This window comes from Scomber scombrus, chromosome 12, assembly GCF_963691925.1.
Source record: "Scomber scombrus chromosome 12, fScoSco1.1, whole genome shotgun sequence".
Classification (NCBI taxonomy): Eukaryota; Metazoa; Chordata; class Actinopteri; order Scombriformes; family Scombridae; genus Scomber; species Scomber scombrus.
In genome coordinates this window covers 13,753,189-13,775,389 of record NC_084981.1, presented here as the reverse complement: position 1 = coordinate 13,775,389, position 22,201 = coordinate 13,753,189, and the positions used below count along the sequence as shown (strand labels likewise).

Sequence of the window (22,201 nt, the reverse complement as noted above, 5' to 3'; positions counted from 1 at the left end):
AACAAAGGTTCACAAGGGGACAGAGGGAGATAAACTTGCTGGGTATTGTTGAAGTTTTGAAACCGTATTTCAGGAAAAGGGATGAAAAGATTTTGATTCATGCTCTCACAAGACTGAATCAGTGGGGACAAGATGGCCAAAGCCAAGGGGATCAGTGGGACTTAGCTGGGTGACAGAAAGGTCAAATACCAAGTTCAAAGTTCAAAACTCTTCCCATCAGCATACTGAGAGATTTTTTGGATGTTGTGGGAACAGGAAACAACTCAACACTGTCGTCTTGCCAACTCCACACTTACATTATGTACAGTAAATTGAATCCCTGGAGTTTCTAATGACAGTGTCAAGCACAGTCTGTGAAAAAAAGGAGTTTTCCAAAGACAAATTAATCACAGTACATTAAAGTTTTTTGGCTGTTTCACAGGAATTTGCTATTTCACATGCAATACTTGTAGGGAAAAGTATGTTTTATCTTCATTTAGAAAACTAACATGCTGTTAAATTGAAAATTGGGTTTTATGAAAACCCAATTTGCTATAAGGCAAAATCATGCACAACAATTAAGATAATGCATGCAAGAGTTTATCTAATTGAATTTGAAAGGATTTCCATAAGCACAAAGGTCTAAACCTGCAGAGCACCATGAAATCCTTTAACAAGGAAAGTAAGGGTGTGCAATAACAAGAGATAATTATTCTTCATATTTAGAAATATTCCTCCATTCAACAGACTGACTGACAATTGTTAGGGGTAAAGAATGTTCGATGTCATGATCTTTTCAGTCAAACAGAAACTGGTATTTTAATTATAGTTGTACTATAGCCAAGTGTGTCTGGCCAAAAAACTGAAATAAAACCATACATTGATAAGAGAGAGCTTCTGTCCCTCCGGACCTTGGCCTCAAGGGAGCCCTTTGTCCATCACTCCCTCCGTCTGCCTCTCCGTCTGATTTACACCAGGCCTACTGAGTGTATCAAGGGGAGGATAGGCTGCCCGGGAAGCTCTCAGTCTGTCAGGGTTTTGAGCGGTTGATTTACGTAAAGGTAGGATCAGAGGGTGTTGAGCCCAAGCAGGGCGCCCCTCATGGCCAAAGAGCTGGGACCAGGCCCCCACGTGTCCTGGGAGTCATAAATTTGCCAAAAGCTTTGTTAGCCATGACTCCTCTGCTCCTGTCCTTTTGTCACACTTACCCTTAATCCCCACCGACTTGGCCCCTGTCCACACTCAACATGATTAGAAGCATGCCCCACACCACGCAGTTAGAAGCAAACAGAGCTGCAGGCCACTGTATGTAGCTGACAACAGTGTTGAGCCTTCATGCCATGGCCCAAAGCACATGGCTTTTCTTTGTCTGCTGAAAGACAAGCTGTGGCCTAACAGGAAAGATCAATGCCTGAATTTGAGTGTCTTCGGCCCTCAAACAGAGGGAAGATCACCAAGGGGGGCGCCTCTATTGCCTGCAGAAGAAAACATCAGCTTTGTCGGCCAGTTTCATGTGAGTCAGTGCTCTTGCGCCATGTTGTCCAGCGGAAACGGTCCCCGTATCTGCATCCTGTTCTTGTGTGACGAGACTGCGGAGTCCCGCCATCTTGACCCCCCCCCCCCCCCCCCCCTTCTCTCCCTATGCCCACACGCACATAGACACACACCCCTCCTGTCTCCTACACACACACACACACACACACACACACACACACACACACACACACACACACACACACACACACACACACACACACACACACACACACACCTGTTTATTTGTACAGTCATACACATCTGTTGTTTGCCTATGCCTATTAGTTATAGTGGTAGTACAATTTATAACTATTCATTTATTAACTGGTTAATTAATAATTGTTAATACATTGTTTTAGCTTTAAAGAGAAGTGTTTTGTGATCATTGTGCATATGTTATTGTGATAAGTGGCTGATCAAAATAGTCAGAGCTCGGAGTTCACTCCTTCACCTTTCCTATTTGATTGTTGATTGAGGCTAATCAGACAGTTTGCTTATTGTTCCAGTTTACCCGGTGGTGCCCCGAAATTAATAATTAAAATGGATTATTCTTTAATTTCTTGTTAATAATGAATAATTATTCATGATAATTATTAGTCATTATTAATAACCAAACACATTCCTTTCTACTCTTACATGTATGGTTGCCTAATAGCAAGGCTATCACCAACAACAGGAAGGCCTGACTGGCTGCCTCTCCGTCCCCTGTGGACTGAGAAGGAGAGAAACTGTATCACTCACTTTCAGCATGCTCCTGATTGATGTGGAGTGCTGCGGGTGTTTTGCAATAATCTATAGTATTATCTAGATACTTATAATTAAATCTCTAACACATATAAATACACGTGGGCAACGTCTTGTTTAATGTGCCATTAGAGTGATCTGATGAGGAAAAACTGACCAGGGAGATAACATTCATGCACTAGATTATCTGATCTCTTTAGTGGACCAAATCAAACATGCTGACGTCTTGTGGGACTCAATTTTAATCACAGACTAAGAAATATTTCCAGCTGCACAAAGATATCATGCGTGGGAGATGATGAACAATCTCAAAAACAATCCAGTTCATTAGAAGAATATATGAAGTGCAACACCAAATCCTTTTTACTGAACATCAAATCCCAGTTGAGCTGTGACTTATCTAGGCTAATAATGAGTATTCACTGTCACTTTTGTGCTTTCTCTGCTGTCATGTGCTAGTTTCTAGACTTTCACCAGAAACTTGGCAAATCTAGAGCACATCAGGCTCTGATCACAAAAGTTTTATGTGTCCCATCAATGTATAAAAAGTACATTGAATTAGCAGAGTAAGCAGAAAGTCTACTGTGCCAAGACTAAGAGGAGCTGAGCTTGTGACCATCATGTGACCCTTTATTGAGCAGTTCGAGGGAACCACACACCTCATGCTAGGAGTGCACAGGACTCATATTTATATCACACCAAAGACGCTTCCAGATAAATGAAGAGTATTGCTGGGAATGTGAAAGGAACAGATAAAGTGCTCTGCCTGCAAGCCAAGAGTCTATTAGCCACTACGCAACCCAATCTGATATTAGCTCTGGGCCGAACAGCATCAGCAAAGGAGTCAAGTCAATGAGGAAAAATAAATGCTTTCAGAATATTATAGCTCAACAGGGAGCACTCAGACCTGGAGAAGAGAAAGGAATGAACTAATATAGAAACCATAAAAAAATGCCTGCTTTTTGTCCCCGTCTTATTGTGTATCCTCTTTCCTTCACCACATCCTCTGCACCTCCAGCTCACACTCTAATACAAACAGGGATCCAACCATGGAAAATACAGTACCCCACTGCTGCCAACCATGTCCTCTTCCTCTCCTTACCCACAACGGCCCTTCCTTCCTGGCTCCCTTCATTCAGCTCTTTTGACATCCTGTATCATTGATTGTTATATGGGTGAGGTGGACAACAGAATACAAATGATAACATGTGAGCGGTCATGTTTTGGTAGACGGAAAGGTGTCACTACTTACTTAGGTTCAGCTGCATCATTGAAAATATTGTTGTTATCTCTATGTACTCATTTATGTGTTGTTACCCAAATAGGCCAACATTTTAGAAAGTATGCTTATTTGCTTTCTTGCCAATAGTGGAAGGAGATGATATGATATTCCTTAAAGTCTGTTTGTTGAGAGAAGGGCGAGCCAGGAGGTGATTAGCTTAGCTTTGCGTAAAAGCTGGAAGCAAAGGGAAACAGCTAGCCTGGCTCCCTCCCAATTTCAATAATACACCTACAGTTCATCAATTAAGTTAAATCATGTATGTGTAATCCATATAGAGAGAGTAAAAATGTCAATTTGTGGTTAAAGTTACATCCTAAACTAGTTCCCGGAGTCTTGCTATCACTGCAGGTTTGCTGTGAAGCGCTTGGCAAAGGGATAAACTGAGGAAGCTCATTGTAATTAGTGAGCTTTAGAGGTGTTGGTAGGTATATTTTTGAACTCTAAAGAGAGCCAGGCAAGCTGTTTCACCCTGTTTACACTCATTATGCTAAACTAGATTAACCACCCACCAGCTCCAGCACTATACGTAATGCACAAACATGAGTGGTATTGGTATTCCTGTACAACAACTGGCAAGAAGTAAATGAACATAATTCCCAAAATGTCAAACTATTCCTTTAACTGACTGCACTGGAGGTTAACATAAAAACAGTCTCATTGTTGATCCAGAATCCCAGACCTGCCTTTTTACTGTTGTGTAATGATCCAGACTATTTGCTGAAATAACTATTATTATTTGTCCTCTTTTCACATTAATGATCTTTTACAGTTGTTTTCTATTTTCTTTGTTATCTTTATTCCCAGTTTCAAAAACACTGAACTTTCTCATGCCAGACTTGATGACCCATCCAGCATTTGCTGCGTCTATGTTTAGTAGTGAGTGCTAAAGGTCATGCCATTTTTATTGTTGCTTTCCAGCAGAAGCGATTGCGTTTCCTGTTTCAGGACGTTTTTTTATTGTCCAGAACGAATTTTGCCTCCCTCTGCACTATCCTGAGGGGAGCCATGATCCTGCTTAATGGGGGTCTTGTTATCTTGCCACATGTTTGTAATGACCGGGGGTCTGTTCAGAGTGGACATGCAGGAGGAACTTCTCATTGAGGACAGTGATACATCGTGTCAGGAAAAAAATTGGGACCAACATAGGAATGCAACACTTACTCAAACAGTGTAAACAAAGTGGTTCTTGGAAGAAGCCACATTTCTGCTGCATGCAAAACTAGATCAGAATGAATAACAACTAAATAAACAGATAAATAACAACTATTGCATTTCATCACATGACTTTCAAAAGACATGCAACTAATGGATATTTTTTATTGGCTTTCTATAGAGTACATTTCTGAATAAGTAAGGTAGCACATCTTTTATCAGTCCAACATTTCCTTTTATATTTCTATTTTGTCAGATATCTGGATGCAGTACAGTGATGTCCTGTATACTAGACAGTAAATTTAGCTTCTGTGGTTAATGTGCTAGTGTGGATTGTAAAAATGGAAACAATGAGGGTGACATTGAGAAGAGGAAATGTTCTGGGCTTTCTCATCCAGCCAGATCAGCATATTTCATTACAAATATATGGTCTAACGTCATCTTAATGCTCCCTTGGCATTATCAGCACTATCAGGTGGTTGAAAATGAGAGTGCAGAGGTTGCTGCTTCCACAAAAGGAAATGGAGAGGAACAAGCTCATCAAGCTCACAGTGAGATTTGAGCCAAGAACCAAAGTGGTTTCAGAGCTAAAAAACAAATAAAATTTAAAATAGGACATTTGCCTACTGGCGGTGACTATCCTTCCTCCACATGAGCTGGGTTTTCATCCAGAAATGTTAATGCAAACTATAAACTAACTGTTTTAGAGTCGGTGCTAAACCAGTAGTGCAGAAACTAATAAGCCTATATTTATTAGTACTACTTGATACTTTGCACTCCCACAGTTGCACTGCATCAACATAACTGTGTGAGGTCTCACCTGCTCATCAGCTCCAACGCTTTGGTTCACATGGTAATGTGTTTGACTGACAATCACCAGTAAAAAAGCAGCTGATTTAACATCACTGACATCTGTTGTTTGGATGCAAAATATTTCTAGTTAAACTGATGACTTTTGGCTTCCAGACAAATGAAACACAGATGTTTCTTTTACTCTGTTTGCTTGTCCAATGTGATCTAAAACTTCCTTCTTATTCTGTTAATAACAAAAAGTTGAAGTGGTTTTTCTATTAATTTTTGGCACAGTAATGTTTTTAATGTTTCAGGGAGCTGGCACACATTGTACAACACATCTTGTGTTGATCACCTTTCTTCCTCAAGGGTAAAGCCCTGCCACTCTGATGCCGCGAGAAACACCAAACCCAAAATATTTCATGATTAAAAAACATTGATTCTGATTCTTGATGAATCAAATAAATAGGAAATGTTCCACTTGGGCTGTGCTACAATTACAGTATGTAATTGATACAATGGGTGGGATAAGTATTTCATCCTCTGAAAACCTTTGCCTATGTCGTAAGTGTAGCTTATATGAGAACATTTTAACAAACAGTTCAACAATTTAGGGACAACATATATTAGCCTTTGTTCTTTGCAGTCTCAGTGCTAAGCTAAGCTATCCAGCAGCTACTGTGTGGCTTAATGTTTTAGGACAGGTATGAAAGCTGTCTCACCTACACTGCACCAGAAAGCACATACTGATGTCAAAATGTTGAACTATTCCTTCATCTCCATGACATTTTGTGAAAAACATACAGCAAGTTATCCATTTTTTGTTTATTTTTTCTGCACCACAAATACATTGTTTACCTCCATTAACTTTTAAAGGGACATCTCAAAACCTCTTAAGTAAAATCTAAAGTATCTGCAGATACCACTATGATTTTGTTTTGGGTGCTTTGGGTGAACCCTTTCATTTTAGGAAGCTCCCATCACAGAAAATATCAGCACCATTTGGAAGGTTGTTGCAATATAGGATACAAAAAACTGCAACCTGATTTCTTAAGTTAAAGTCCTCCTCTCCAGGTATTCAAATTTCCCGTCGCGATGTTGTTGACTCAGCTGGGGTCAGTCAAGTGCTGCTGTTAGAAAGGACCTCTCATTTGTCCTGCTGTTATCCACTAACAGCCCCTAAACCCTCTTAAGCCCTTCTTTATTATCCTAACACTTACTGAAGGCCACTCTGCCTTCCTATCCTGCTCTCTCTTCCCCTTCACTGCCTTCCTCAGGCTCCTGCTGCCTCTCCTTCTCAGCTTCTCTTTGAAATTTCTAACTCTATCTTTTTGTTTCGATGCATGAATGTCCATGTTTTCAGAGCGCATCTGAGAGGTTAAAGGTCAGTGGGGTTTCAGAGTTCTGCATTGGCAATTCTCCCTGAAGGCTTTGGGGATCCTGGGACGACGTCTAAACATCCTTACTAATGCCAGGTTGTTCGTATCAGCCTCAAGTTTGTTTGTGTGCAACATACCTACTAGGGGCACGTAGATGCTGAGGTTGCAATGTAGTACAACCCTTTCCTTGACCCACAATATATACTGATTCTGCAGTTTATCTGGCTAATATAGACCTTTTAAAAACCAGGTGTGGTAAATCATTGCCAGTCTCAGACCACAGCTACATGCTGTATAAACAGTCTGTAAACCCTACAGTGAAATGTATTTTCTTTGCAAATTTACAACCCATGTATTACAGTCTCTGTGCACTGAATCTGTGCGGTGTCTGACTCTGCTTGCAGGAGCTGTCAACACATCAGATTTCATTTTTGAATTTTTATGTTGGAGTTACATTGTTTAAATATTTCAGAGGTTTCCCTTTACAGAGAAGATGAAGGCATATTCAATATGGCATGGGTAATTATAAAAAGTGTAAAGATGTAAAAATACTGGCACAAATTGCAGACAATGGTGAGACCCGGTTTTCCACAGTGCCATGTGACCCACAGTGGTGGCCTGTTATCACTTCACATGACTGTTTTCCTGGTTGTATTAATGTGATCAAAGTTCCTATTTGTTGAACTGGCATCTGTCAGTGTTAGGAACCACCACATGCAGGCAAAGTCTTATTGGATCAAGATCAATGCTGGGGATTCCTTCAGACTACGTCCATACTACATTCATTTTAAAAATGCTGTTTCTTGTGAAAAAAATTGGGTCCACGTTCGTGTTTCCATGTTGTTCTTGAAGAGACCACTGCCCACAGTGAAAAAACTGAACATTAGGGTAACGCCTAAATCTCTTTTTTATTTGGCAAACAATATACTACATAACATCCAACCTGGAGTGCAACAAACCTTACTTTTTGGCTACTTGGGGACATCAGATATGGTGAAGTTGTTTGCAAGCAGTTGCTTATTTAAATATCCAGCCATGTATTACGTCACAACATTATAATTCTTTTGAGTTTCTTTCCACCTGGCAAATGGAAGTTAAACATCCTCTCTCCTTTAGCTCTTTTTCTGTCTGGCTCTATGAGTCTGGCTCTATGTTAGTAAATGTTCATCGTTCAATGTTCATAGTGTCTTTCATTTGGTGCTGAGCAGGTAGTGTGCAGTAGGGTTTTAGTGCCTTTTCTCTGAAAATAACTGCCTGCTGTGGCCACTATTAAAACTGTAAGAGTAAACCAAAACAGTGAGGTTGCGAGTTGGACAGCTGAACAACAGGCTGAAAGCCTAAAGCTCAGTATGAAACTCTGTAAAGCTCAGAGGAGCTGCAGAGTCTGGAGATAATTGTGTTTCGGCTCATCACCATGAGCAACATCATTTGATACATTGTTGTCGTAAAAATATTAAGTATGGCTTTAATTTTACTGCCGCACAGCCCCTCAATAGGGGACCTTGTATCATTGATTTGCAATACCAAGCACCAAACCAGCTTTTCAAGATTTATACACTGGAGACAGTGTCAGAAAAGCTCAGTTATTGTGGTATAAAGCTAGGGCTGATTTTTAAAAATTCTAGTTGATTTTCATTTGAAGGATATCCAATATCAATTCAAAAAATCCCATGGTTAATCTTTTAATACATGCCTGTGGATGCATGAAGCTCTATGCCCATTAGTGTCACATGGCCAGATAAGACTGACTCATTTGTCTTTCTTTAACGGTAATTTATCGCGTTGCTGCTCTGGCTGCTGTCAGACTATTTGTTCCAACAGTTTAAACTGGTGACAGCCACCATGTGGACTCCACAACACGGCTAATAGAGCTAAGAGCTAACGACAAGCCAAACTAACGGGGCTAACCAAGCTAACAAATAAAATACACAATAATGTAACCATTCTTAATGTAAACCTTCATATTTTTAATAATGCACCTGATTAGAAGGCTCCTTGTAAAAATTGCCACATAAGTTCTCTAAGAATCTTCATAGTCAAACAAAATAGCTATTGTAACTTAAATGTCCATTACCAAATCAATATTTAATCTTATTGAATCATGCTTTAGTCTGGATGGAGGGCTGAAACTGGGAGAAAAAAAATAGCATTTACAAATTAAACCAGTTTAGCAAGGACATGGGCCTACTTTTAAACCTCAGTGACTGATAACAGCCTTTGTCAATGAGAAAGACAAATAAACATCCAGACCAGCACCCCTGCAGCTACATTTGAAAACAGATCATCTCTCCCTCCCGAAGCTAAAATAACAAACTTAATATGTGTTTTAACAGATACCACGCTTCCCCAGAGAGCTCGTCCCTCCAGAGTAATGGTGAGTCCTGCTCCTGTATCCTTTATTTCCCCTAGTCATGCCTAAAATACCTTGTTACCCTGACTACATGAGGAGTAAGACCAATACGGCATATATGAATATGTGGCTTTGTTATTCGGCTATGAGGCAGCATGGTACACTTTGAAGCTATCAGACCATGTGCACAACATTAAAACACATTACAGAAATCTGTTTGTGTTACTGTTTATTTTGGCGCTTGAATTTGATTTAGTTTGAGTCTTAATGTTTGAGTTTAGTTTGAGATTAGTGAATTTCTTATAACATTGATGCAATAATGTTCTCGTCACTTGATAAGGTTATGTTTATGTTAGCTGATGGAAATTCCAGCTCTTTTAAGTGAGTCAGATCATTTGGCTCAGTTCAGCAAGAAGGGCCGACTCTTTCGGCTCCCAGATGGCTCTTCGTTAATTACTACTTCTGGATTTTATAATTCAGCCAAATTTAATGTTTTTATCTCCTTTATTTGGTATGTCGGGAGTGCATATCACATAGGTTATTCTGTGTAATTATGCTAGACTTAATCATTTCCAGATTACCATTATTTTACATTATGTTAAGTATAAAAATATTAATGTAAAACACTAGACACTATTTCAAGTGTATATAACAATTTATTTATATTAAATGTTGTAAATACTTTTTTTTTTTAACTGTCACACATGAGTCACACTCATCATTAATTAATACACTTGTTAATATATAATTTTAACGAAAATTATAGTAAGGCAAAGAGAGAGGGACTTTGTCTTTGTTGCGCTCAGCCATTTAGGCAGGCCCAGCTGTCTGAGTCTATTGGCAGCAGGTAGTTCTGCCCCATAACCTACTTTAAGTCATTTTGTGCTTTTCTCTTTAGATTTTAAGCAATGTGAATTGTTAAAATTAGTTTAAAAAACAACAACGTAGCGCTCAATCGGGAGCCAGTGTTCATCGTTCGACTCGGTTGCGACCAACGCATCACATTAGCTAGGTGACCTGATAGCGAAATGGTAAAGACACATTACACATAACTGCAGATTTCTTTGATTTGATTTGATAATTGTTTATGAAGGCAAAATTAACACTGGTGTGAGTGCATGTCGCAAAGTTTAGGACCTTGTCGTGTAATATAAATACCTACAGTACCTCATAATTATGACAACCAAATTTCAGTAACATATTGTTTTGCCAATGAAAGAATAATATTCTGTTAATAAAATATAATATAAATCAGTTTGCAGGTTTATGAGATCTCCATCCACACAGACAAGCAGACCAAGTGAAACAAAAACATGACCTTCTTGGTGGAGGTAAAACATTTTCCCAGAGCACAAGAAACCTAGACAGGTTCCCATCCTTTAGAGCTCAGTCTCTACGGTGCAATCTTTCAATGGCACTTTCTTCCAAGTTTTGGCCCCTGTTTCTTTTTTATGCTGACTGTGAGTTGTGTCTTTTCATCAAAATCAAATGCTTTACTTTTCTCCAGTGTGACTTAAATCTCAGCGTCTGTGGTGGCAGGTTTGAGTAGTGGCTAGTGCACCATTGTGAAGCATCGTTGCAAGACCAAACAGGGAAATGTTTCCAGATCTCAGGGTCTGTGGTTGTCTGCAGAAGTAAAAGCTACTGGCCCACCACTGTTTGGCTGTGTGTGTGGGTGGATGCTAGGTATTTCCAGAGAAAAACAAAAGAAGGACCATTTCTGAAAATTCTGACAATTACTTATCCCTAAAACGCTTGTACTCATTTCCCTAAAACGCTCTCATATTTTGTGAAACATATTTTTAACATGTGTTCCATTTTCTCTTTCACGCAGGTTTAAATCCCCCATTTAGTCATTCAGATAATACATTTGTTGCTTTTGCAGACAGAGGTCAGTGTACAAATATTTCACAATCTAATCATTCTTACCAGAAGACCAAACAAACTAGCAGGAATTCAGTTGAGGAGCATCACTGATAAAAAATTTGCCAGCAACTCAATTAAAGCCATTTGTGTTTGTCTAAACATTTACTCCATTTACCATACAGTAGAGTTCTGTTATAAAAGTATGTTATGTCAGACATGCAATCTTCATTTCCTCTGCTTATGCATACATCTTCATCGTGTTTAATATAACACTAATATTTACACCTGGATACTAAAATAAGGTGGTTGCATCTATTTTTTTTAGTCCAAAGCTTTGAAATGCTAATTATTGTTCATTTTTATCACTAGATCAGATGAAAAAGCCTTTTGAGAACTGCGTGGGAAATGCCACGCTTTACTTGACACAAAGTGCTGGGAAATATTCGTAACACTTGACACAGAAAAAAGTAGTTGGACCCAGAATTTTATTGGCTTTAACATGAGCAATTTTCACGGCAAATAAAAAGATACAGCAGGATATATCCTCTAATTTATGGTATAATCAGGCATATGTCCTTCTGGAAATATCATAATTTATGTAGACATTTTGAAGAGTTTTTCCTGTGTGTGCAAGACTAGTTGGATACTGCTCACATTCATGAACACTACACTCCGAGCCGAAGTAATGAGTGAGTAATGAGTAAGAAAAAGCACAGCCAGCAATTTTCATGTCTATCCCAGGAGCTGGACAGCCAGGATAACATGGATGTAACCTTAAGCATTTTCTGGACCGCAGGGTAATTACTGAATGGGACTGCAATAACTGCTGCAATCTCTGGAGTGAAATTAACCTGAAAGGGTGTTAGTTGCTCTTTCACCCCAGAGGAAATTACATACAATGTAACCACTAATCTCTCATTTCACACATTAACACACACACCTTCAGTTACACATTATTTTTCATATTCTACCTCTCCTTCTCCTATTTGATTTTCTTCCCTTCCTTCTTATTGCTTAGTCTCTCTCCTCTTCAAAGTCCTCAAAAAAGAGGAAGGTCCGCCCTCGTCCTCCTCATCCTCTGCATCTTCTGCCCTACATCTTTAAATTATTACCCAGATTCTCATCTCATTCTTTTTTTTATCATTGATGCTGACAGCTTTTCAATGTCTTCTAGCATTAAAGTTAAACAAGGTGCTTTAGTCCAATCTTCTTTAATATCTGCTAAATAACATTACAGATTTCTATATAACGACAAGCATGTGAATATTTTTTCCTTGGATAACACTGTCAGCAAACCTATCTTCTGTGGCCGACGGTGCCCTTTACATGATGGTTTTGCTCACAGGACACAGATGACGACAAAAATAGGCCACAAAATCTGTTAGCTAATTTTTTTAAACACAGAAAAAGCCTTTTTGGCAGTTTTCTTTCTTTTGTTCCAAGTTTTGTTTTGACAAATATTAACCATGGCTTTCACTTTTGTATCATAGTTATTGTGTTTGAAATTTCATTCATGACATGTTGACAGCAGTGGTTTTCTTATTAACTCTTGATGGTTGGATGCAAGTAATAAAACCTTCAGGGGGGGTCGTGGCTCAAATCAGGGATTGTGTATTGAGCTCACCATCAAAAGCAGGCGCAGAAATGGATGTCACAGCCATGTTTCTCACTGAAACTCCTTAAACCAAGAGAGAACAGAGAGATTTGTTCACAACTGTGAAAATTACAGACTCTCGGGCAGTGGGAGGGGTCCTGTTAGCGTGTCTGTGTGTGTGTGTGTGTGTGTGTGTGTGTGTGTGTGTGTGTGTGTGTGTGTGTGTGTGTGTGTGTCAGGAAAGGAGGTTGTCAAAGTAGACATGATTGTTTCTGTAAGTGGCCTTGAGAAGCTGGCAGTGAGTTTGTAAAATGCGGATATGCTGTTTGGTGATGATTTGACAGAGACAGTATTACTCAGACAGATGAAAAGCAGGAGGGCTGCAGTGTTAGCTTGGCTAAAAATATGCATTCTTGTTGTTGGGGAGAAGCTGCGTCCGGCATTAGATTACACCATCATTTATTCAGTGCCTAATACAAACACCAGCAAAGTGTTCTGTGAGCTGTTCTAGTGAATTAGACACAAACCTTCTTGTGTTGTGAAAGTTTTAAGATGCCCAGACTCAGTCCCACAACTAGCACTCTGCTTTTACTGTACTGTCCTATTCTTGCTACTAAGTCTCTACATTAGGCCACCACTGCAGGCTGTTGTCACTTGAAAAAGTACACTTGACACTGTGGCCTCAGCAGCTGTGGTTTGTAAGGGAAAGTATGCTAAAGAGAGGACAGTACGACTCATTTTAAATTCATGTGACAGTTTGAGAAGAAACAGTAACACGGTTCAACCTTTCGTTGCAGGTGGAGAGACATCTTCAGTTACACACAGAGAGAGCAGGGATTCACATTTTGGCTGCTTTATAGCTTTTACCAGCTTGGCAAAGAGAGGGGTTGCTATAGTGTTCATGATGTGTTCGTGTGTGTGTGTGTGTGTGTGTGTGTGTGTGTGTGTGCGTGCGTGCGTGCGTGCGTGCGTGCGTGCGTGTGTGCGTGCACGTGCCTGTGTGTCTGTGTGTCTGTGTGTGACAGTTGTAAATGAATAAATATAGCAACAATAAGGCAGGTAGGTATTATTTTCTTTTCCCCATGATTCATGATTTGTAACTGACCATTTAAGCAAATAAATTATGTGATTTTGGCATCAAATCAGACCATTTTTCTTGAAAATGTTTTTCTTTCTTATTATTCTGTTTCCATTTAGAAACAATATTTTTCAATAACTCTTATCAGTGTGTTCACATTCTTCACCACTGATTTAAAATATTCCTTCACTGTTTTCAGCACATTTCATGCTTGTTAAAACAGAATATTCGGATAATTGACATTGATCTAAACCAGAAAGTAACCTTCAGACTAATAAGTATAGCTGTTGCAAATGTAAGGATGCAGTGTGACCTGCATTAATGTAATTAGACTATTAAATTATTATAAATTGTCCAGAGCAGAGTTTTTAAAGTGTCTGTATCCTGTTAACAAAACTCCAGCTGCAGCTGTTAAGTGTCACAGGGTACGTTTTTTCCTTCATGGGTTTTAAATGATCTTACAGCTTGTTTTTCTCTCTTCTTTAGTCATTGCATTTATGGTTGTGTTTGGTCTCTGTGCCAATGTACACAGACTTTATACATGAAAAAATAAATGGAAAAAAGTGTTTTTGAGGAGGCAGTGCAATTCTGTACATTTGTATATGAGCAGTCCCTTAGAAACTATGAAACACTGATTTGTGAGCTTCCATAAAGAGGCTAGTGAAAGAAAAACACTTCTCTGTAGCCTCTTCAGACAAGATGCCAGATCTGTCTCCACCATAGCCAACTTCTTAGCTGGTCTGCACAGCAATGTTGTAATACTCAAGTTCATCGTTTGTACTCAACTCAACTTGGACACAGCTTTCCCGAGCTGTACTGCCTGGACTTACAGAAGAACACCCAATAGAATACACATGCTGCTGGAGTTATTGATTGTGTCTGATTGGACCAAGTTGAATTTGTGATGGTTATGTAGAAAATAATCTTATTCCTTAAAATAGTTCCTGATATTAAGAGGCAGTAGTCACACTATTTCTCTCCAATGCAGCCACCAATAAACAGACAACTTACAAGATCTCCTTTACAATTGATACCAGGTTGATATAGAATTCCTTTCAGTCTGGATATTGGAAAGCCTTTGTTCTAGTTTCTTTGATGTGTTTTATGTAAACTGCAACAGACAACTGGTTTGTCTGAGAGGTTGCCTTCTCCTGTAACAATAGATGTGATTCCAGGAAGGCCAGATGGATAGAAAAAAATGCACCAGGAGGCAAGGTGGATGGTGCTTAATATTCCTGTGTACTCATGCCCGCAGCTTCACAGCATTACTTTTGGTTTCCAGTGAAAGTAAGGTACTCCAGAACAGGTTGTGGAAGACCCCAGGAAAGTTGGAACTGGGATCTGAGTAACGTGAGCTCGTATTTAGTTTGGATGATGCACTATCGGTCCTTGTGCCAGAGTGTGCTGGCAAGGCCCCATGAATGAAAGTGGAAAAACTATTCAAATTCTTTTGGTTTTTTTATGTGCAGTGTGTAGAATTTAGGGGCATCTAGTGAAAGGATTTAGCAGTTATTGGTTGCAATCTGCAGTCTCACTGCTAAATGCCATGAAATCATACACACTGGTACTTAAAACTTTCGTTATGATGTTGCTCTGACTTAGGCTGTGAAGACTGACCCAGACCTCTCATGAGAGACACATCCCTATCACCTCACTGGACGTCATTCAGCTACCTGCTAGTCACTCCAGTTAACAAGGTGTTTGTCAGATGTAGGAGTTCAGTTGTTGAAGGGAAAAAGCTTGATCAAGAAAAATATTACAACTTTGCGTTGAAGGATGAGTGGACAGAGACGTACACTCTCATTTGAAGAGTGGTAAAGTGAAACACTACTATCATACCAAACATGTCAAATTTGAACAAGACTTTCACCAGAACATGGAGGTAAAATCTAATATACTGTATCAGCTGAAGCTCATATCAAGACTCCAGCAGAATAATTGTTAAACATTTTCAACAATGAATGCAGTGAAGTATTCATACCACAGCAGACTTGAACATGAATAAAATGCAAAGCAGCTTTACTGGACTTCAATTTGGTAAGTGAACCTGTAAGAGTTATGTTTGAGTACCACTGGTTTAGAGCAATCTAGACATATTCATGTTATCCACCGCTGAGTTTTGGAGAACATCCTTTTAAGCAGCAAATACTTTTCATGTTGTTAAGTTATTTTAAAATATAACAAAAATCAATTAAGCTTTGTTAAATTTGAAATCAGGTCAAAGAAATATGACTACCAAATAAGTTTAAGTTAGGTCAACATTGATATATTGTGAGTAAAACAATCAGACCTCCCAGTGTGTCGCATCTGGGCAGCGTGCTTAGGCACTGAGTCATTCCAGTCCAACAGACGGGTCTCTATTGTGATGGACCTCATGTTTTTAAAAAAACACTGTGTTTGTGAAGATGAGGCGACACAGTATATCAATTGCATCTCTAGATAATGGTGTAATTTCTTTGTATGGTTTGTCACATCCTTTATGGTCTTCTTTTTCCCACTCTTTGGGTGTCACATAGGACTCAGAGACATTCAACATTGATGGAGGCACCACAGAAAGATAAATCCATTAGTATGTGGGTGATAATCCTGAAAGGAATGGAGATTGAGGGAAGCACAGTGTGTGATATATGTCTGAAGTTTCAGTTTGGTTGTGTTTGAGCTTCTGTGGGCCCCGCAGTTTGAGGCGTCCTACGGTCCCCCGAGTCCTTAACTCCTTTGTGTCTCATCCTAACATCCAGAGTTTGCTGTGTTTCGTCTTGGTTTGAAAACAAAATCACACTGAAGGAATTTGGACCATATCAGCGTTATTGTGGATTGGAGGGAAGGCCCCATATCCATGTTTTTCTCTCATTCAAACATCTGTGTGAAGATGGATGGTGTTGGGACTCATAACCTTGGCAATATTAGCACATGAAAGGTAGAAAGACTGCAGGAGGGCTATTTTAACCGCTCATAGGGGCCCCTCTATTAGCCTACCATTCATTCTCAAACAGATACACACATGCCGCTGTTATTACGCACTGTGTGTTGGTCACTTTCAACATCCGTCGCAGTTAAGTCTTTTTTAATTATGTCATAATTGTGATTAATGTTGTGGTGGGTCACTGGCAGTGTTAAGGCAATTAACAACACGAAGTCATTGCCACCATCAACAAGTCAATTACAAATCATTACATGGGATTTTCTGAGTAAGAGTGTGCACTCGTGGAAATGTGCTATGGGTCATCTGATACGAGAACAGCTATGACTTTGCTAATGTTTCCCTTGGGAAGCATGATTTTGGTGCACACGATGCCCCAGGGCTGTGGCCTGGTCTGGGACAAGGGGGGTAAATAACAACAGTCACAGAAGGAGGGAACAGGAGGGGAGCTCTGGTTTAGACAGAGCAGGAGGTGTGTTCACAGGCTCACAGCAACCTTCCACAGTATTCAATGTATTTTTAAAGATTCTTAAAGGATAGGTTCACATGTTTTTGAGTGTGTTTAAACAATCAGGTTGCCATATGAACATTGAAACAAATTTTGCTCACTGTAATCATTCCTCCTATGAATAATGACCATTAGAGGATCCCCTCCAAATGAGCACTGCTTACCATGTAAGTGATAAGGGGACAAAATCCACAGTCCTACTGTTGGACAAAAATATATTTTAGAGTTTATAAGATTATATAAAGCTTCAGTCGTATTTTTTTCAAATAAAGTTTTTTACAGTTACTCTTTTTAGTAAAAACAAATCCGTCTTTGTGTTTCCTCAAACAGTGTTTCCCTGTTCAGCTGCAGTTTGCGGAAGGATCACATCATAATGAGGGATTTGGGCACAAAAAAGAGTAGCTTTGATAGATATTTACTTGATTTAAGGCAAGGCAAGGCAGCTTTATTTATATAGCGCATTTCATACACAATGGCAACTCAATTTGCTTTACACAAAACAAACATTTAACAGTAAGAATTGGAAATAAAAAACATGCAATTTGAGAAATAAAATTAAACCCAATAATATTGGGTTGGAACACAGAGACTAAACTTTTACATTTTTATTTTTTATTTTTTGCACAGACGGAAGCCTGTGGATTGTGTCCCTCATCACTGAACAGGAACAAGAGGAATTATTACAGCAAGAGAAACATGTTCCCTTTTCATTTGGTCATCTGACTATTGTTTTAGGACAGACTTTAAAATTGTGAACCTATCCTTTCATTGTTTTGGTTGTGCTGGAGGACAGGCATATACATGTGTACCCTGATGTGAAATGAGAAAAGAATGAGTGGGAAATGGCATCCAATCTGATCAACAAAATAGATCACAGACAGCTTTGTATGATATGAAAATACTGTGATACATGATATCTGACATGTAAATTTACTTAGTCAAGATCATGTGTATACAAATTGTATATTCAAGGAAACGTTTCCCTATCACATTGTTAAAAGGAGGTGGTTGACAGTTACTGGAACAATATCAGTTGATAAATTACTTCACAGTTCCTGTTATTTGGACTATTTGGATGTTTAATCTTTGATCTTAAATTATGCCACTTTGCCTTCTTCCTTTCTTGCCTTTCACATATTGTACTATCAGAGTCTAAAGCTTGGTGTCAAAAAATTTAGAAAGACACAACCCTTCAACCGGAAAACCCCAATATCAATCCCATATGACAGCCAAACATCTGCCCTGCAGTAGCTGACCCTGTGCTCTGAACTCATTCTTGAGAGGGTGAAAATGTCAAGTTTTCCTTTGGGGGATCAAATGTGGAAGCAAAACTGGTCCATTAACTCATATTATTATAATCTTACAAACATTGAAAGTTAATGTCTCTTGGTTTATCAGAACAATACACACACATAATTTCTTCAGGATGTTTTTCCATCTTTGTATATGGCAATAATGAGTTATAATAATGAGGAAGAAGGATGTTTGTATTGTTCAAAGACGAAAACAGAAAATATTTTCAAGGAGGATAAGTGATTATAATCAGACCTTAAGTGGACCACAAAGTACTGAAGAACACCGGATCTGTGTTCTCACATCCTTATCCAACAATCCACACATTTAAGATCGTAGCTGTTCAGCTGTTGGCCTGATAGTTTTAATTTCTCTCCCAGAGATTATTGATGTGTCGCAGCATTTTACTCCTACACTGAAACTGCAGTGACAAAGCAATGTTCACTTTTGGACCACCTAAAACACAGTTCAGGGCCGTTTTCACGAACCCTTGACATTTCAGGTGATGACAAACTATATAGGCTTTTAAATTGCTGTGTTCAGCTGCAAGCATGGCTGGAGGTATGCAGCTAATACAAAGTTAATGGTCCCGGAGTAGAGTGAGGAAGTGACATCACACACACACACACACACACACATACAATGATATACATGAACATTAAAACTGACCTTGGGTTAACTTTACCACCTTTTATTAAAAACTGGTCTGACCTGGGAGAGCAATGTTCACTGGGACCTTCTTGAAGTGGCTTTCTGTGACCCTGTCATACAGACGTGTACACACACACACACACACACACACACACACACACACACACACACACACACACACACACACACACACACACACACACACACACACACACACACACACACACATATACACCCACGCTAAGATTTTATACTTTCATGCTCAGCTTTTCATGATGAATAACCGCTAAGGGGAGTTTCATTGGCTGCACATCTGGGAGCCCTTACAGCTAAAAAGAAGGGGAACATGTACCATAAGTTAAATGAGCACACATACTCCACTCGGCCCTTGTTTCTGTGTCATTCTTTGCATTTCATATGACAAATCTTTATTCATCTGTCAAGGTGTCAGTTTTGGGTCTGACATTGTGGCTGAACCCAAAACCCCAATAGAGTTTTGAAGGCAATGCTGAATATGACTTTCATATGTCCTGTCCTGTCTTTGTACATTCCTCAGCCGCTGAGCAAGCCAGTACAATACTGACTGTATAGCCCATACCAAGGTGCTGAGTAGGCTGCTAGTTTCATATTTTTTCAGAAAATTCTCAGAATATTTCACAATACAAGAAAACACAGACTTGCAACACAGACTTTACTTGGCTCATGCTTTTTGTGATTTTCTATTGGTGGTTATTTTTATACTTTAATGAGGTCAGATATCTGTGTTAAACATGGCCAAAGATCTTATCCCCATATCCTTTTTAAAGGCCCTCAACTTTTAATGAGATCTTACATTTGAATAGTAAACACTCTCAGTTATGGAAAGCATTTCTGCCCAGGACGCAAGCAGGCAGGGAGAATTGCTCTGCCTAATTTCCAATACTATTACTGGGCAGCGTATATTCACAGTTTGGATGCATTTCCAGCTTGAATCTTCAGGTCCAGCCTTGGTAGCAGTGAAGGACTGTGCTAGCAGCCCAGATTCTCTGCCTGCCCTTAAAGGCTCTGTACGTCCACTTGCTTCTAGTATTTCCAACAGTTACCGGCCCAATTCAAGAGGAATTTTGGACTGTAGAGATTCTCATTTCAAAGTCCAATTGTAGCTAATCATCTTTTTGTTCCCTCAATGGCTAATGGTGCATTTCAGACCTGGAACAAAATAGACTTGAAATACATTGCTGATCTATTTTTTGATAATCTACTTGCTTGTTTTTCTCAAATAACAGAAACATTTGGTGTCATCAAGACACGTTTAGATTTTTACAAGGTAGGAATTATGGACATTGTTTAATAACCCTCATCCCAGTCAGTTTTGTTCATACATTTATTTTAGTAAACCCCACATCAAAAGGTACAATGAGTAACCTCTGCAACCTTATTCCAAAATGATGCTGCTTCTCAATCAGCTGTAAGGACCGTTTGGGAACAAGACCTAGATTCTACCTTTACAGATGACACGTGGGACACAATCCTTAAACAGATACACTCTTCCTCCATGTGTGACTGTCATGCACTCATATTCACATATCTAAAACCAAACTAGCTCAAATGTAGCCTGATATTGACCCTAAAAGTGCACCTCACTTGTTCACATGTACTGGACGTGTCCCTCTTTGGTTACGTTTTGATCAGTCTTCCAAATCATTTCAGAAACCTTTCACCGCCAAATCCTTTTACTGCCCTTTTGGGCATTGCTCCAGATTTAGATTTGCCTAAAGCTAAACTGAGCATATTAGCTTTCATGTCATTACTGGCTCGACGAGCTATCTTTCTTACTCACACAGGATTAGAGACGGTATGTCCTGTTCAAATCCAGAGAAAATCTGTTATAATACTCAGGGAACAGAGAGTAAATGTCATAGAGTGTGACACATCTTCTTAACACTTGTTGAGAAACCAATTACAACAGACTAGCTATCCCTTTGTTTTTCTTTTCTTTTCTCCCTGTTTTATTTATCCTCTATCTTTACTTTTGCTTGACATATTTTTTGTCACTATCAATGTATTCTTTTACTGTTAATGTCGTTCATTTTTGGGGGTATATGATGTAGAATATACTTTCTGTGGTCAGCTGTGGTTGTGTGTGATTATTGTGGTTTGGGAAGATGGATGTGTCAAAACACAAGTAATTGTTGTTCAGAAAACCAAAAATCCTTTCCCTGTACAGTGACTGTTCTTTTCACTTTTGACAATGAATAAAAAGACCTTTGAAAGAATACATGGTCAGAGGTCAAAACTTCAGGTGAATTTAGGCCTATATACAAATGCTACCCGCAAGTCAAAAGCCAGGCTTAGGCTTTGTTGGTAAGGTTGCTCCACACAATGTCCGTGTTGTCCTTACATATTAGATACATACGCCTGTAAAGCTACTGTGAGTCATATTACCTCCAAAGTTACTGTAAGTCAAAGCTGATTAGATGTTTGTTCTTGTCTCTCAAGTTTGAATAGGTGAACCAATATGAAAGTCTGCGGTGTGTTTATTTGGGCTCGTTGCCCAGCTCGTCTCAAGTACCAACACGGCTCTGAGGAAGAACACTCATGTAATTCTGCCAATAATCCATTTAACCATGCTGTTCTGTTCCGCTTCAGTAAACTGGATGTGCAGATGGATTAGTGCTTTAACACATCTCATTTACTTTGTACCATCTCACCTGGCCTCTGCTTTAAGGGAGGCTTTCTTATATAAATATCTTTATATATTTACATTACCTGCTTGGTTTTGCAGACACAACGCATAATATATGAACGATCCAGCTTTACAAGCAATGTAATTTTTTTTCTTTTCCACTTTTGCCATTTACAGGTAAATGTTATGCACCCATAAAATATGATGTTAAACCTTTTACACCCCTTTTTACTACACTTCAGGCTTCCTGGCACCAGCCACACCACCTGCATAGTTTAACTGGTTGGTGTTGGCAGAGATCCCAAGAACACATTGGGTTATGAACTTTTTCAAACAACTGCTTTTCATTAGAGGACATATCAGATTTGTGTCTGTTCCTGTGCGAGCCATATCCCTGTTTGACAAAGATCAG

At 39.2% G+C, this 22,201-nt stretch overlaps 1 protein-coding gene across 1 annotated transcript in view; it reads left to right on the top strand.

Annotated features, from left to right (window-relative positions):
• echs1 (enoyl CoA hydratase, short chain, 1, mitochondrial) overlaps nt 1-22,201 on the top strand; it is a 129,987-nt gene that overhangs the window by 17,728 nt on the left and 90,058 nt on the right. The gene's annotated exons all lie outside the window — the stretch shown is intronic.